At 39.9% G+C, this 14,527-nt stretch overlaps 1 long non-coding RNA gene across 10 annotated transcripts in view; it reads left to right on the top strand.

Moving 5' to 3' along the window:
- Positions 1-14,527, top strand: part of LOC138759500 (uncharacterized) — a 245,767-nt gene that overhangs the window by 194,397 nt on the left and 36,843 nt on the right. For 4 of the 10 annotated variants that reach the window (XR_011354878.1, XR_011354885.1, XR_011354881.1 and 1 more), the window contains exon 3: positions 10,501-10,568. The exons of the other annotated variants lie outside the window; for them this stretch is intronic. This is a non-coding gene — a long non-coding RNA (uncharacterized lncRNA). The remainder of the gene's footprint in view (positions 1-10,500; positions 10,569-14,527) is intronic. 10 annotated transcript variants of the gene reach the window in all.

The following is a 14,527-nucleotide window of genomic DNA, read 5'->3' as shown; positions in this document are numbered from 1 at the left end:
ACATTTTTAAAATACCTTGATGAAGTGCTCAGGCCCAAAATATTGGTTATGTATCTTTGTCTTTGCGATAGAAAGTTCGCTGTGTTATCTGCTGAGTTTCTCCAGCATTGTGTCTTGACTTCAATCACTGCGTCTACAGACTTTTACTCAGTCGCTTTTACGTGATGGACCAAACCATCAAGAAGATCAGCTTTGCCTCTCTTGGATGCCATCCTAGTGTACCCTTGTGGTTTGACTCTATGAGCATAAACCTTTGCAATTTTGAAGAATGGCCACTTGGTTACTGGATGATTTTTTTTTTGGAACTTTCACTCAGTTTTGAATGTTTTGGAAGAAAGACAGGGCGATGGCTACCACTTCTCCCTCAAAAAATCCGAGCCAGTTTTCCTGAAGTTGCCGCAAAAATATTCCACGCCACTCCCCAACCTCCCACCACTGACAGGATGAAACAAGATGCTAAAATAAATTCCATTTCTTTGATTTAAAATACTCTGGGTATTAAAAGCTCTGTCCCTAAAGGAGCAATCCATGTTTTAAACCACAGTTTTGTCTGCATGTCTCACAAAATGACGTCATTTAGAGCGAGAGACCAAGCTATGAAATGGTTATTTGTTCAACAGGAAACCTTTCTTTAAGCCTCCTCCCTAACCACAGTGTTACCATGCAGATGCTTTCATACCTGTGGTAGGCTCCATTCTTAGTGACCACTTGCTACTTCTATTTTAGACTGCCTTGATACCTTTGGGAAAGGTGTCTCTTCTCAAATAATGAATCATTTACTTTCGTGCTCTCTCCACCCACCCTTTGAAAATCAATGTCCCTCGTTAATGGATCAACTGAATGTATGAACAGGAAATGCTCAGATCTTTATTTTCTTTTTCCCCCTCAGTTTCTCTGCACAATGTTCTTGACTCTGATTGCCAACTCGATTGAATTGTGATTTTAAATATCGAGTTATAGACAAACAACACGGTTCTCTGGGTACCTGTGCCAGCTCCAATCACTCCAATTCCCTTATTCCCAGACCCTTCCTCCATGGGGCTGCAAAGTGTTATCCTTCCACATTTTTAATCAGAATCCTTTTTGACAGTTACTTCTGCCAACTTTCACTTTTTGACACAGAATGTTATGGGTGAGCATTACCCAGTACATTTGTTGTTTAAATATTAAAAAAATATTTTCATTCTACTTAGGCAAAAACACAACTGAACAGGGCAAACGGTGTATTTTATATACTGTAGCAAAGAGAAAGCGATATAACCAATGTTTCAGGCTTGACTTCTTCATCAAGTTATGCACCCCTACTTCATTCTACTCAACTTATTTTCCCAATTATGTCAAATCTGTATCCCTCTGCTGTCAGGTGGTGATGACTCTATTCCCCTCATTACTTTGAATGCTATCATTTGCCCATGAATTCTGTTCCCTTAAAACAAATGTCGGCTTCTTTCTCCCTAAGTAATGCAAGTTTCTCATTGTCAGTGTCAATCTGATATACAGTCATGCACTGCACAACATCTGTTTGGACAATGTCCGACCACGTCTGTTCAGAAAACCCAGTCGAAGAACGGGACGTCCCGGGCGTTTCTCCTGCTATTTAACTTGCTCAATTCGCTCAGTGACCCCCTCAGTCACATCCACCGTCTGTCATTCGTGCAAACTGCTTCTTGTCACCTACTCTGGCAGAACAGCTGCCACAAGACTGAAGAACTCCGGGCATCTAGCAGACGTGTGGCAGAAAATGAGCCCGAGTACATTTCACCAGGCACCATGTTCCAGTACAAAATGAATGATGTTTGAAGCTGTGGCCTAGCAGGTGAAAATGTGCTGTGACAATTATTATAATGCAGGAATACCACAGCAATAAATGTTGCTGTCACAGAATGGATTAAGTACCCTGGTATCCATGCCACTTCTAGTCACCTGCCATTAGTATTTAACAGATGTGGGCAACCTTAAGGTGGGATGTGAAGGGGAAGGGAAGGCTGAGAATCACTGCTCTAGATCCAATTGTTACTGAAATATTTTGCTTGAGAAAAAAATGTCATTGGCCTATTTCCTTTGGAATTAATTAGGTACGATAAAAACAGTGGTTTTCAAACCTTTTTCTTTCCATTCACATACCACCTTAAGCAATCCCTTACTAATCACAGAGCAATTATGGCATAGGGGATACATAAGGTGGAATGCGAGTTTTGCAAAGGTTACCCATCCCTGTTAGACAATATACTGTTCACACAATGTCCAAATTGCGTAGCATCCTATTTCACAGAACTTATTGTGGATGTTAAGTGATGCATGACTGTATTTCCTTTCTCTTCTTTCAAAGACCCTGATGCATTTTCCAGAATGAAATGCCATATATTGCTTATAAACGTTGGTATTGTTTCCAATTGGTCTGGAATATTGGGTGGGAAATAGCCTTAATGTGTGCCTTGTCCAATTTCCAGGTCAGTCCTAAAGTTCATGTGAAACTGTTCATCTGCCTTCGGTGAGATTTGCTCAGGAGTAATCAGCCTTTTGAAGCTCTTTTTTGGATTTTCAATGCCAGTTTTTGTATCTAGAAAGATCCCTTGCATTTGGTTCAATTGACATGACTGTGAATGAATGAACAGATCCACCTATTATCAGCTGCTAAATTTATTTCACCAGAAGTTTGAATAATTATAAACACCTTTCTGAAAATTGACAGTATAGCAGTGTCTTTCAGAGACCATGGTTGCAAGCAAAATAGCTTGTATGTTGTAGGAATGGAGTCTTGCTGTGCATATTTGGCCTGAAGGGATGCAGACAAACATTATATCCCTGTGTTACTTGAAATCTATGCCCTCTAGTTTTGGACATCCCTCCCCTGGGATAACTTACTTTAACTAAATCCCTCAGTCAAACGGAGTTTGTGTTTCTACAGAGCGTTAGTGGGATATTGATTCACTTGTCTGGGAATACAGATATGTAATTGCCTGAAAGTGGCGTCGCAGGTGGATAGGGTTGTAAAGAGAGCTTTTGGCATATTGGCCTGTATAAATCAAAATAATGAGTGCAGGAGTTGAGATGTTATGTTAAAGTTGTGTATAATAGTTGAGATGTTATGTTAAAGTTGTGTATAATATTGGTGAGGCCAAATTTGGAATATTATGTGCAGTTTTGGTCACTTAGCTACAGGAAAGAAATTAATAAGAGGAGTGTAGAGAAGATTTATTCGGATTTTGCCCTGACTTCAGGAACTGAGTTATGGGGAAAGGTTTTGGGTTTGTGTTTTCTATTTCTCTTCCTTGTATCTGTGTCTCTTCTGACTTTCTTGTTGAGCTGCTTGTCTCAGTTTGTTGGTTTTTTTTTCATGGTTTCTTGATGTTGGTCCTCTTCTTCTGGCCTGGTTATCTGTTGGGCCTCCTGCTTCTGTTTTTCTTTCTCACCCCCGTTGCTTTCTTTGTCTTCCAGCTGGGAGCCCTGATGTCGGGCCTCTCTCAGCGGTTCGTGCTGTGGAGTGAAATTCCACAGCTGATTCCCCCTCCCGTCGGTGTTCTCCTTGTCATGCACAGTTGCGTACCCCTGTTTGGCTCAGTGAGCCATTTTTCATTCCCGCGGTTGGGAGGCCGCGATCCTGTGGGGTCTCCACTAACCTCGGGGAGTGGGCTCCTCTTTCCACGGCGGGTCCCTGCTTTTTTGTGCAGGTAAGGCCTTCACCTTTCTCTTCCGGGGTCTTTCCTTCTTTTTTCCCCATTTTTGGTTTTTCTTTATTAGGTGCCATTTTCTTCACACCTTTATCTTTTATTTGTTGTATTTTGTGTATCTGGGGCTTTGCTTTTTCTTCACTTTTTTCTTCTTTTCTGGAGAGGGCAGGTATTCTCCTATTGGCCACTACTCTATCACGTGACTCCTCTCCAGTTATGGGGAAAGGTTAAGCAGGTTAGGACTTTATTTTCTGGAGCATAGCTGAATGAGGGGAGATTTGATAGAGGTATATAAAATTATGAGAGGAATAGACAGTGTAAATGTATATAGACTTTTTCCACTGAGGGTAGGTGAGATGCAAACCAGAAGACATGGGTTAAGAGTGAAAGGGGAAAAGTTTAGGAAGAAAATGAGGGAGAACTTCTTCACACAAAGAGCGGTGGTGTGGAGCGAGCTTCCAGCTGAGCTGGTGAATGTGGGCTTAATTTTAACATTTAAGAGGAATTTGGACAGGTACATGGATGGGTGAGGTGTGGAGGGCAATGGACTGGGTGCAGGTCAATGGGACGAGGCAAAAAGAAAGTGGTTCGGCACAGACTAGAAGGGCAAAAGAGGTCTGTTTCTGAGCTGCAACGTTCTATGGATCCAAGTGCACCTGCAGCTAGTTATCATATTATTGCAGTAAATACCAACAATCCTTCTAGTTTTAAAGCTACCACTGGACAGATGCAGTAAGAATGTGATTGAGAGGAACCTTGAGTATTAGTTCCCATTCAGACCTGAGCTGTTACTTCCAATTGGAAGGCTGGTGTCTAGAAAGTTTCATCAATTCAGTAACACAGCTCGGAAAGATCAAACCTGTACGTAGATGTGGAACATTTGCCAACTAATTAAGAGTAAATGGAGTTAAGAAATTTAAAAAAAAGTCTTAATTAAATAATGCTGTATTGTTTCAAATGGGATTGCCTCCTTGGGGGGGGAAAAATCAGTCCTATTGTATCAGCCTGTATTAAGTATGTATTTTAAAAGCATTTAAAAGCAAGAAGACTGCACAATTGTGTTTTGCATACCTCAGCTTTGTCATAAAGTTCAAAGTATTTTTTATTACATTTGGCCTCCTTTAACAGAAGTGGTACGGCTGAAATCAGCTACCACCTGTATTTATGAGTCAATAAATGTTGCTTTGAAGTAGTTTAACATTCCTTTTTCCAACAATATACCTGTCGGTTTCTGCTCAGTTTTGCCAACTCCAAAGTAAACAAACTCAATTAGCTGTGTGTACTTGCATTATCTAAAACATCAATACTTCAGTGAGCAGATTAATATGAAAGTTTTGGAAAATTCAATCAGAAGAAAAATGATAAGATTATTTGAACACCAATAGGGAATGAATTTAAGTGTCGGTTTTAAAAAAAAACTGAAAGATACAGGGAATGTGGGTGGAGAGAGAATGGGAGATTTTTTACTTTGAACTTTAGATTGCTTTTACTAAATGTCTCTATCCCTTAATAGTCCAAATGCATCAGATTATCACTTAATTAGATATGACTAAAACCTGCTATTCCCTACAAAATTACCATTATTTGCAAATGCACTGAAATCTTTGCAGCTTGAAGAGAGCCGGCCCAGATGAGTTGGAGGCCCTGATTCTTTCAAATTAGGATAGTGTTCCACATACTCCAAGGCTACACATCTCTCTATTATGAAGGGTCGTGGCCATCAAGTGACAGCACTTGCCCACTACTTGTTTGGAACATGCATCACCTGGCAATCAAGGTTTGGCCATGCCCCACCCATTAGTGCACACCTTACCGTTGGCCAATTTAAATTACTTTGTACTTGGCCTCTATAATCAGCTTAACCTTGCTGGAACCAAACCATTGGAACCCTGTAAATTACCTGAGCTGGACTCTCCAGCCCACCTGTATTTGGCCTTGGGCCATTGGATGTGTGTCCAGAGTCCTTTCCTTTGAGACCTACCAAATCTGTTTCCTCACTTACATCAGATGGCAAGAGGGATGTTCAGCTGGCCTGGAGGAGATTGACAAAGGACAATGTTTAAGAATAGACCAAATCTCTTACGAGGTATAAACGGGCTTTTGTGTTGCTTACAAGGTTTAATGTAGAGTGAGGTATTATGCATGATCATCTTCAAACAGAAGGTCATGGATGTTCTTGGTGATGAGTTTTGGGTTAGATTTAAAAAGTTTCCAGTTGAGTCAAAACTGGATAATGATAGCTGGTGGAAAATTGGCTCAGAAGAGATCAATGATGACCACTAGAGGGCAAATAGGGTGGGGTGATCATGCCACCAAGTCTTGAACTCCGTTCTGATGTGACAGGCATAAGTCACAGATCTTCTGCTCAGTGCCATGGTGGTCATTTCATGGTTTTATTGTGCAGAATCACGACATGGTGCAAACTTCAGCAAGGATCGAGATCCATGGAGTTAAAATATCAGAGGCTCTGGCCAAGTCAGTGAATGCTTTTTTTTTGGGCATTTCTTAGTATCATGGGATGGTCCCTGGAATGATCTCACCAAAGGGATGAAGGTGACTTTGGAGGACACACAGATTAGAATCTCACTCACTGGGAGATTGAGAATTCCCATACTGCTGTGTCCTGCATAAAATTAAGGTTTTAAATAAACTTTGGTGGGAATCCTTGAAAATGGAGTTCCAGCTCGGCCATAGAACACCGTCATCCTTTGTTCTGTGATTCAGAAGCGTGCTTTTGACAACCACGAGTTGAAGGGAAAATATGAATGAGCTTCTGCGCCTGTGGTCTGCGGCAGGAATGTGTTCAAATCGCCTGTGAGATTTCAAAAGTTAAAAATTAATTCCAGCATGGCTAGACAGGGGAAAGTGACAAGTGTCTCACAAATTAGTGCAGGTCAACATTCCACAATTTATTTTGCTTACTCCATGGTTTATGTGGTTTCATTTGATTTGGACTTCTCAAAGCCACTGATGTAATTGGTTGAAAATGTCGTTGAGAATATACTGATGGCACTTTGAAAGTATTGCGAGGGTCTTATTAAGAATATGCCATGTATGCTGATGTGGTTAACACTCAAATAGCCCATGCTCACTCTAGTTTCATAGAAGTGTGGCCAATTCACATCAGCAGATGAACAAAATATAGAGTCGTGGCCTCTGTGCATCACACAAACATGCTGGAGAAACTCAGTTGGTGACGGAGATCACTGGCTCCTGTCTGCTTCTTCCATCGCATGAAATGGGGTGAGGAAAAAAAATATGAAGCACATCTTCCAGTGACCCCCCTGCAGTTACTCCCATGAAGCACATCTTCCAGTGACCCCCCCTGCAGTTACTCCCATGAAGCACATCTTCCAGTGACCCCCCTCCAGTAACTCCCATGACACACATCTTCCAGTGACCCCCCTGCAGTTACTCCCATGATGCACATCTTCCAGTGACCCCCCCTGCAGTTACTCCCATGATGCACATCTTCCAGTGACCCCCCTGCAGTTACTCCCATGATGCACATCTTCCAGTGACCCCCCTCCAGTAACTCCCATGAAGCACATCTTCCAGTGACCCCCCCCCCCGGCTGCAGTTACTCCCATGACTGTGGCACTTTTCTTCCAATAACCCTGCACAGGGTTGACCAGCTCAATGGAATTTCCCAACTTTGTGTTGGTCAATTGCCCCCAGTCTGTCCATTATGATGTGAGTTGGCACCTCATCACCAATGACAAAAGGCCAGCACATTTTTACGACAGATTTGAGATGGATCCCAGCACAGTAATTGCTAACGTCACTGGACGATGAAGATTTTACTTCCTGAACACTTCTGGGTGAATTTTTAACAAAAATCACCTGAACACATTCCTATCACATACCATTTTTTTTAGATATAACCTATTTTGTGATTTCCCATCATATTTTTTTTATTTTTTACTTTTCACACAATAAACCATACTGACCAAAATACATACAGACAGACATTTTTCTCTTGAATATATACATATCATTTTCTCCCCCTCCCTTCCCTCCCTCCCTCTCCCCCCTTCCCATTTATTCAAAGTTCAATCTATAAGATACATTAAATCCGTTAAACAATGTCATCACTTAATAAAATAAACAAGAAATTTTTATCTTTTACTTTTATATACTGAGTCAGTTCATTTCGTTGTCTTCTCCTTCTGTCATTTTAGGTGGTGGAGGTTCATGGTAGGATTTCTCTATTGTATTTCATGTATGGTTCCCATATTTGTTCGAATTGAGTCTACTCGTATATTTCCCACAAAGCAAGCTGCAATGGTCAGTATATGCATGCCTGGGCAAGCACTCAGTGAAGATGCTATGCAAATGTTGTCTTGGGCCTGGGAATGCTTAATCATGAAAGATGCAGTCAGGTGAGATGCAGCTCACATTTACAGATGCTGTGCATTACCATAGATTATAGATTGAACACATGTCGATGCGCAGGTTCTTCAGGCAATTGTTTAATGAATGTACTTAATAGCATTTATTGTTGTCTTCAGGAAGATTCAATACCGCAGAAATGTTTTGTCAATGTTGCAACAGCTGCAATAAATTCTATTACAATAGTGGTGAGTATACGCTAAATTCAATAGAAGTTCATCACTGTCTCGCCAACATCCGACATGATACAGAAAATTTGAAATTATCTTTGTATTCAGCTTGAAATTGTCTATCATAATCCCAATTTTTTTTTTCAGGAAGCAAAACTTTCTGGGGGAAAAATAATTGCTCAATATATTCTCAATATTTACACTAGGATTTCTGTTGTTATTAGTGTTTAACCATTACAAGTTGGTTTTATAGAAGTTGATTGAAAATGAAGTTAGGTCTTCTACCTTTAACTTCAAGTGCAAAGAAATGTCCCTCAAAGGAAATGATCTTACTGTAGCAAAAACTTCATTTGTGAATTTATCTTGTCATTCACCAACTGGGCAAGTACAGTAAAAAAAAAACCTAGGATCCGGCATCTATGGAGATTGGTAGATGCCGAATAAGTTAATTATCCAGTTGCTTGAGATTGCTTGTTGCGTGGATTGGCGAAGAGTGGCAATTTTCAACTTCCATCTTTTTTAACTATTTATTTTCTCTGAGTTTTTTTCCCCCCAGTTGCTTGAAGCTGCCTGTTGCATTTTACTCCATTTCTGTTTTGCCATTGTGGGGCTGCAAAGTGCAGATTATTGTTGGTGGTCCTAGATTTCTCACAGGGAGAAGCTGATAGTGCTTCCATTTTGTTCTTTGGAAAGGTTACCAAGTTTGTTCAACACACCTCTTTTTCTCTAGATCAATGGATATTTTCTCTCCAAGTATTTATCCAATTCTTTTTTGGAAAGTTACAATGGAATATGTTTTCACCGATCTTACATTGCAGTCTGTAGCAACTTAGTGCATATAAAGCAGGCCTTTTAGGCTGCTAATCGAGCGTAAGGCATTGAAGCTGAAGGTCTCCTGCATAAAAATAACCTCTACAGAAGCATGCATCACTGTATTAAATTTGTATAATCAGGGAAACTATAGGGTTCAGGCTCAAACAAAGCCAAAAATAGAAATTGCAAGGCCTAGTATTAGGGAATATCTACAAGTCTGTCAGTTTGAAACTCGTCATTTCACGGTGGAAAATCCAATGGGCAGGTGGTCTGCCGGAGAACCATATTAACCAAGTTAAAGCATTTTCAGCCGCTTTCATGCAGTAGAGTATTTGTCTGCCAGGACAAATGAATAAAGTGAGCTGCCTAAAATGGGACTTGTAAGACATTCAGCTTCTCTAATTGTTTGGAATTAATGGTGATATTTTTCACCAAGCAATGTTCTTTCCAGCCATCCTATGAGAATGGGTGGTGGGGGGGGGGGGGGGGGAGGAGGAGACGATGAATTTGTTTGTAACTGGAAAAGGAAAATATAATTGAACCTTTGGGGTTATTGTTTCTTATTTTTGGAATACATCATCTGTGTCAGTGGTATCCACATGGGCCATATAGAGATTGTACTAATGCATGCTATGAAGACCTAGAATCTCTGCTCAATTTGAGCCATTCCATTTGAATTCCATGCAAATTCTGGAGTAAATTTTTTTTTTGTTCCATTGACATTAAATCATGGTATTAACAATTGCTTGAATGCATAAAAATAGGAATTAAAAAATCTTTGTGTATTTAGAGGATCCATTTTTCCTGCGGCTTGTGAAAATAGGAGTTTGAACACTTCATTCATGGATCTCGTTTACTTGAAAATTAAATGTGGGTAGATTGTGAGGTCCTAATATTTGATAAGACCCACTTATTATTAGATGTTTAAAATCGATTGGGTTTGTGGGTCAACTTTCCTTCAGAGCTTCTGATTGGTTATGCTTTCACGTTTTTAAAAATATCCATAGTGTTTATCTTTTAGTTCTTTCTCATCAGATTGCCAAAGTTTTCCAGAAATCATCTTGGAAATTTAATGTAGGTTTAAACAGTATTGACCTTGGATATGGTGGTTGGTGGAGGAAGGAATGAATGATGCTGAATTAAAACTCCCTACTTTAATATATTTTATTTCCCTGTGACATTGAGAGACTGGTCTCAGTTGGAAAAGTTAGTGATGAGTGAGAAAATGGGAACCGTGGATAAATGCTTTTATTAAAAAAAATGGAAAGGGTGTATTTATCTACCATCAGTATTTTTGAAATGGGTCAAAAGTGAGGAATAAGATGTGCCTGCTTACAGGCTTGACTTGAGAAGTAGACACTTGTGTGAATAATCTGATAAACATAGGCAAGGAAGGATTTGGTGCTCATTCATTTTCAATGACCACTTGTTGATGTCTGTATTTTCATATTTAGAATAAATGAACATAAGCAAAAGGAGAAGAAGGCTATTAAGGACCATCGTGTCTGCTCTGCCATCCAAAGTAAGGTTGTGACAGATTTTTTTTTAACCACAGAATTACTTTCCTCTACTGTCCCAAAATTCCCCAATTATCAAAATGTTCAAAACTCTTAGACTATGCCATGGGTGCTCTTAGTAAGGGATTACCTAAAATGGTATGTGAGTGGAAAGAAAAAGATTTGAAAACCGCTGTTTTAATCGTCCCTCATTGACTCGTTATGTGCAGGGTTTCATAGCTCCAAAGGAAATGGGCCAATGACAATTTTTCTCCAGCAAAATATTTAAGTAACAATTGGTCTCGAGCAGTGGTTCTCAACCTTTTTTCTCCTCCACTCACATACCATTTAAGTAATCCCTGACCAATCACAGAGCACTATGGCATAGGGATTACTTAAAGTGGTATGTGAGTGGAAAGAAAAAGGTTGAGAACCACTGGTCTAGAGTGTTTAGAGATATCACAATCCCTTCATTGTGTTCGTTATGCATTAAATCAGAGAAATGACGATAAAGTTCAGAGAATAACCCAAATGATCAAAGGCTTTGCCCAAAGGCCATTGGAAACAAATTGACAAGATTTGATTGTTGAGGTTGTTCCCTTGGACCAAAGTCTTGGCTGTAATATTAGACCTGCAGATGTATAACATTATCCACAGTTGCCAGAATCATCCTAAATAACCAAAGTTGAGGTTCAGATTTCAGATTTATTGTCAGAGTACATACACAACATCACATACAACCCTGAGATTCTTTTTCGCAGCAGGAGAGGCAGAATTACCACTTACTGGTAGTGTAAAAATAACCCTGCATAGTGTGTAAACAAACTGCAATACAGAGATGAAAACAATAAAGTGCAAAAGTAAGAGACCTTAAATGAGTCCCTGATTGAGTTTGTTGTCGAGGAATCTGATGGTGGAGGGGGAGCAGCCGTTCCTGGACCTGGTGGTGCGAGAATTGTTGCACCTTTCCCTCTTTCCTGCACCTATATTCCACTGGTGAATTATACAGCCATGGGCAGGAACCTCCTGTGGGAGAGAATTGCTGACCAACGTGGTAGAGGAAGTGATTGAGACTGATTGAAAGAGCTATTCAATCACAAAAGTGGCAATTGCTGATTAAATGAGCCAAATGGGCACCTCTTGTACTGTCCTACATCACGATTCCCTCCTCTGCACTTATCCCGCTGTGATCCGTAGGAGTGTTCACGCTGGTTGGAATTGTTGAGTGTTCCTTAAAATCAGGTCTGAAAGGCAGTCACTGAGTCTCTTACACTTTTTGAGCTAATTAAAATACTCTTGCATGACTTAGGTTAACCAAGAAGTCACTGCCAGTACCTGTCCTTTCCATTAACCTGAGTATATAAGAGCAGCACCTCAAAATTTTCTCATGTAATGAACTGTAGCCTAAATAAAGTCCTAAGGTTCCCTGACTGTCTTTGTCAGTTTTAAGCTACACTCTAAATTTATAGTAATCCTGAACAAAGATGCTTTTAAAATCATTTTGGGACAAGTACAGAGGATAGAATTGTGACGCGATTTAGAAGGCAGACATTGAACAAATGTTACCTCGTTCAAGATGTTTTGGCTCGGTCTTCAGAATTTCTCACGTGTGACAGAAGTGAAAACTCATTCAAAAATCAGTTTATCTGCCTAAAGGGACAACAGGCTGAAGAATATAGTGCAGTACAGGCCCTTCGCCCCATAATGTTGTGCTGACCTATCTAAACCTACTCAATAAACTACATCTTCCCTACCTCATAACCCTCTTTATTTCATCGACATGCTTAAGAGACTTTTAAATGTCCTCCTTGTACTAATCTCTACTACCACTACTCTTGTCAATGCTAATGCATTCCAGGCACCCACTACTTTCTGTGGGGGAACTTACCCCTGATGTCTTCCCTAAATTTTCCTCCCCTCACTTTGGACAAATGTCCTCTGGTGTTTGCTACTCTTGCCCTGGGTAAAGGGTGTTGGCTGTTCATCCATTCTATGCCTCTCACAAGCTTGTAGACTTCCATTAAGTCTCCTTTCATCCTTCTGCGCTACAAAGAGAAAAGTCCCAGCTCTGCTGAGACATGTTCTCCAATCCAGGCACCATCCTGGTAAATCTCCTCAGCACCCTCTCCATAGTTTCCAAGTATTTTCTGTAATAAGGAGGTCAGAAATGAACCTAATATTCCAAGTGTGGACTAAATAGAGCTGCAACATTATTAACAATCCTGCCATTAATCACACACTTTGCCTTCAAATTTGACCTTCCAAAATGCATGACTTCAAACTTATCTGGATTGAATTCCATCTGCCATTTTCACACCCAACTCTGCATTCATTCTATATCCTGCTGTTTAAAAAAAAATATATAGAATGCTTCATGAATTTACATGTCATCCTTGCGCTATGTGTTAAGTGGGGTTCTTGTTATGGAGGATGGGTAGCAGTATTTGCTTGTGCACGATAAGCTTGTAAGGTTAAATGGTTGGGCCTGTTCTGTCAAAGATGCTGCAGGCTCTCGTTCGTACAGTTCATATACTTGTGGGCAATTTGTGGATCATGTTCCAATTCAGTGAATAGCACAGATTGCAATGGTATCATTGGTGAGATGTGCGTTGCATTTAAATCATGTATTTTATTGAAGAGCCACACATTAATTGAGTTGGACTCTCCAGTGTCTTTTACAATTTCCGAAAGTAATGTGGCAGGCAGATCCTCTATTTACCTTTATGAACTGGTAGTTGAAATTACTAGCTGTCATTAAATTTAATTTTTGTTGCCTCCATATCTGTTTTTCAAAGTTTCCAAAAAAAGTGGATTGCAAAAGCCTTTTTTTTTAAAAACGTACAGCGATAAATGTGTTTGCTTGTGGAAATTGGGAGATGTTTGATGGTTTATTGGTAGAATAACTACCTCTGGTGAAGTGTTCTCATTGCCACCTTGCTGCTGTGTTTTACTGCATCTACAATTAAATCACTGTGTTGGTACCAGTACTCTTGGAAAGTCTGACAGGACAGGGTACCGATTAAAAATCCTTCCTCCATTTGCTTCTCGGCAAGTTCACATGCCACTTCAATTCAAAGGGGATATTTTAAACCCAAACAGATTTCAATCAACACATGTTGTGGTTGACATGGAAAGATGCTCCAGCTATTATCCAATTTCATTTCCATGTTTGCAGTATTTTTCAAAGCTGATATAAAATTTACTCAATGATTAAGTATGTCTTTGGACAAAATTAGTTACATTCCCATTTGGGTCACAAATAGAGAGCCCATCAGTCCCAAAAATGTTTTTTTAAAAAAATGACAAAGTAAAATTATTTTATTTTGTGACCCAAATGCTGAAAAGCAGTGCAAGAGTTGGACCAATGAGAATTTTGGTGCCCCATAAACATTGTGCAATGGATATGACAATAAAGTCATTATCATAACACCTGAAGCTGTGCCTCCGAGATTTTCTTCCTTTCTTGTTTTCTCATCCAAGTTCATGCGGTTGCTTGGTGACAGAGAGGAAGTCACTGTCATGTTTCACTCCACCAGCGACCTTTCTATCCAAATCTCTGTCTGTCTGACTTTCATCTTTTTGACTTTGAGCCAGGGTTTTTGAACCAACTGTATCTCTTTCTGCTTCAGAGTCAGTACATGGTCTTTGAACATTTGCCCTGCTCATATTTCTAAGCTGTTCAGGAATGTCAGAGTCCACAGCAAAGGATCCAGAGCTGTTTAAATAGAGAATGAGACAATCCTGATCTAATTAAAATATATTTTTATATAAAATTGTTACCCGGTCAACAATTAGCTGTAGCAGTTTTAAAATTAACCCTACTGCAATGATTGGAAGACAAAAAATGTGGATCACGCAAGTCTTCAGACACTGTTAAAACACAGGAATGTTGGAGGAACTCAGACGGTCTCACAGTGTCCATAACCTATATTACCGACTTTTTGGGATTGAGCTCTTCAAGTTACATTATAAGCACAGATCAAGA

This window comes from Narcine bancroftii, chromosome 3 (assembly GCF_036971445.1).
Source record: "Narcine bancroftii isolate sNarBan1 chromosome 3, sNarBan1.hap1, whole genome shotgun sequence".
Lineage (NCBI taxonomy): Eukaryota > Metazoa > Chordata > Chondrichthyes > Torpediniformes > Narcinidae > Narcine > Narcine bancroftii.
This window is presented reverse-complemented; position numbering and strand designations above follow the sequence as displayed.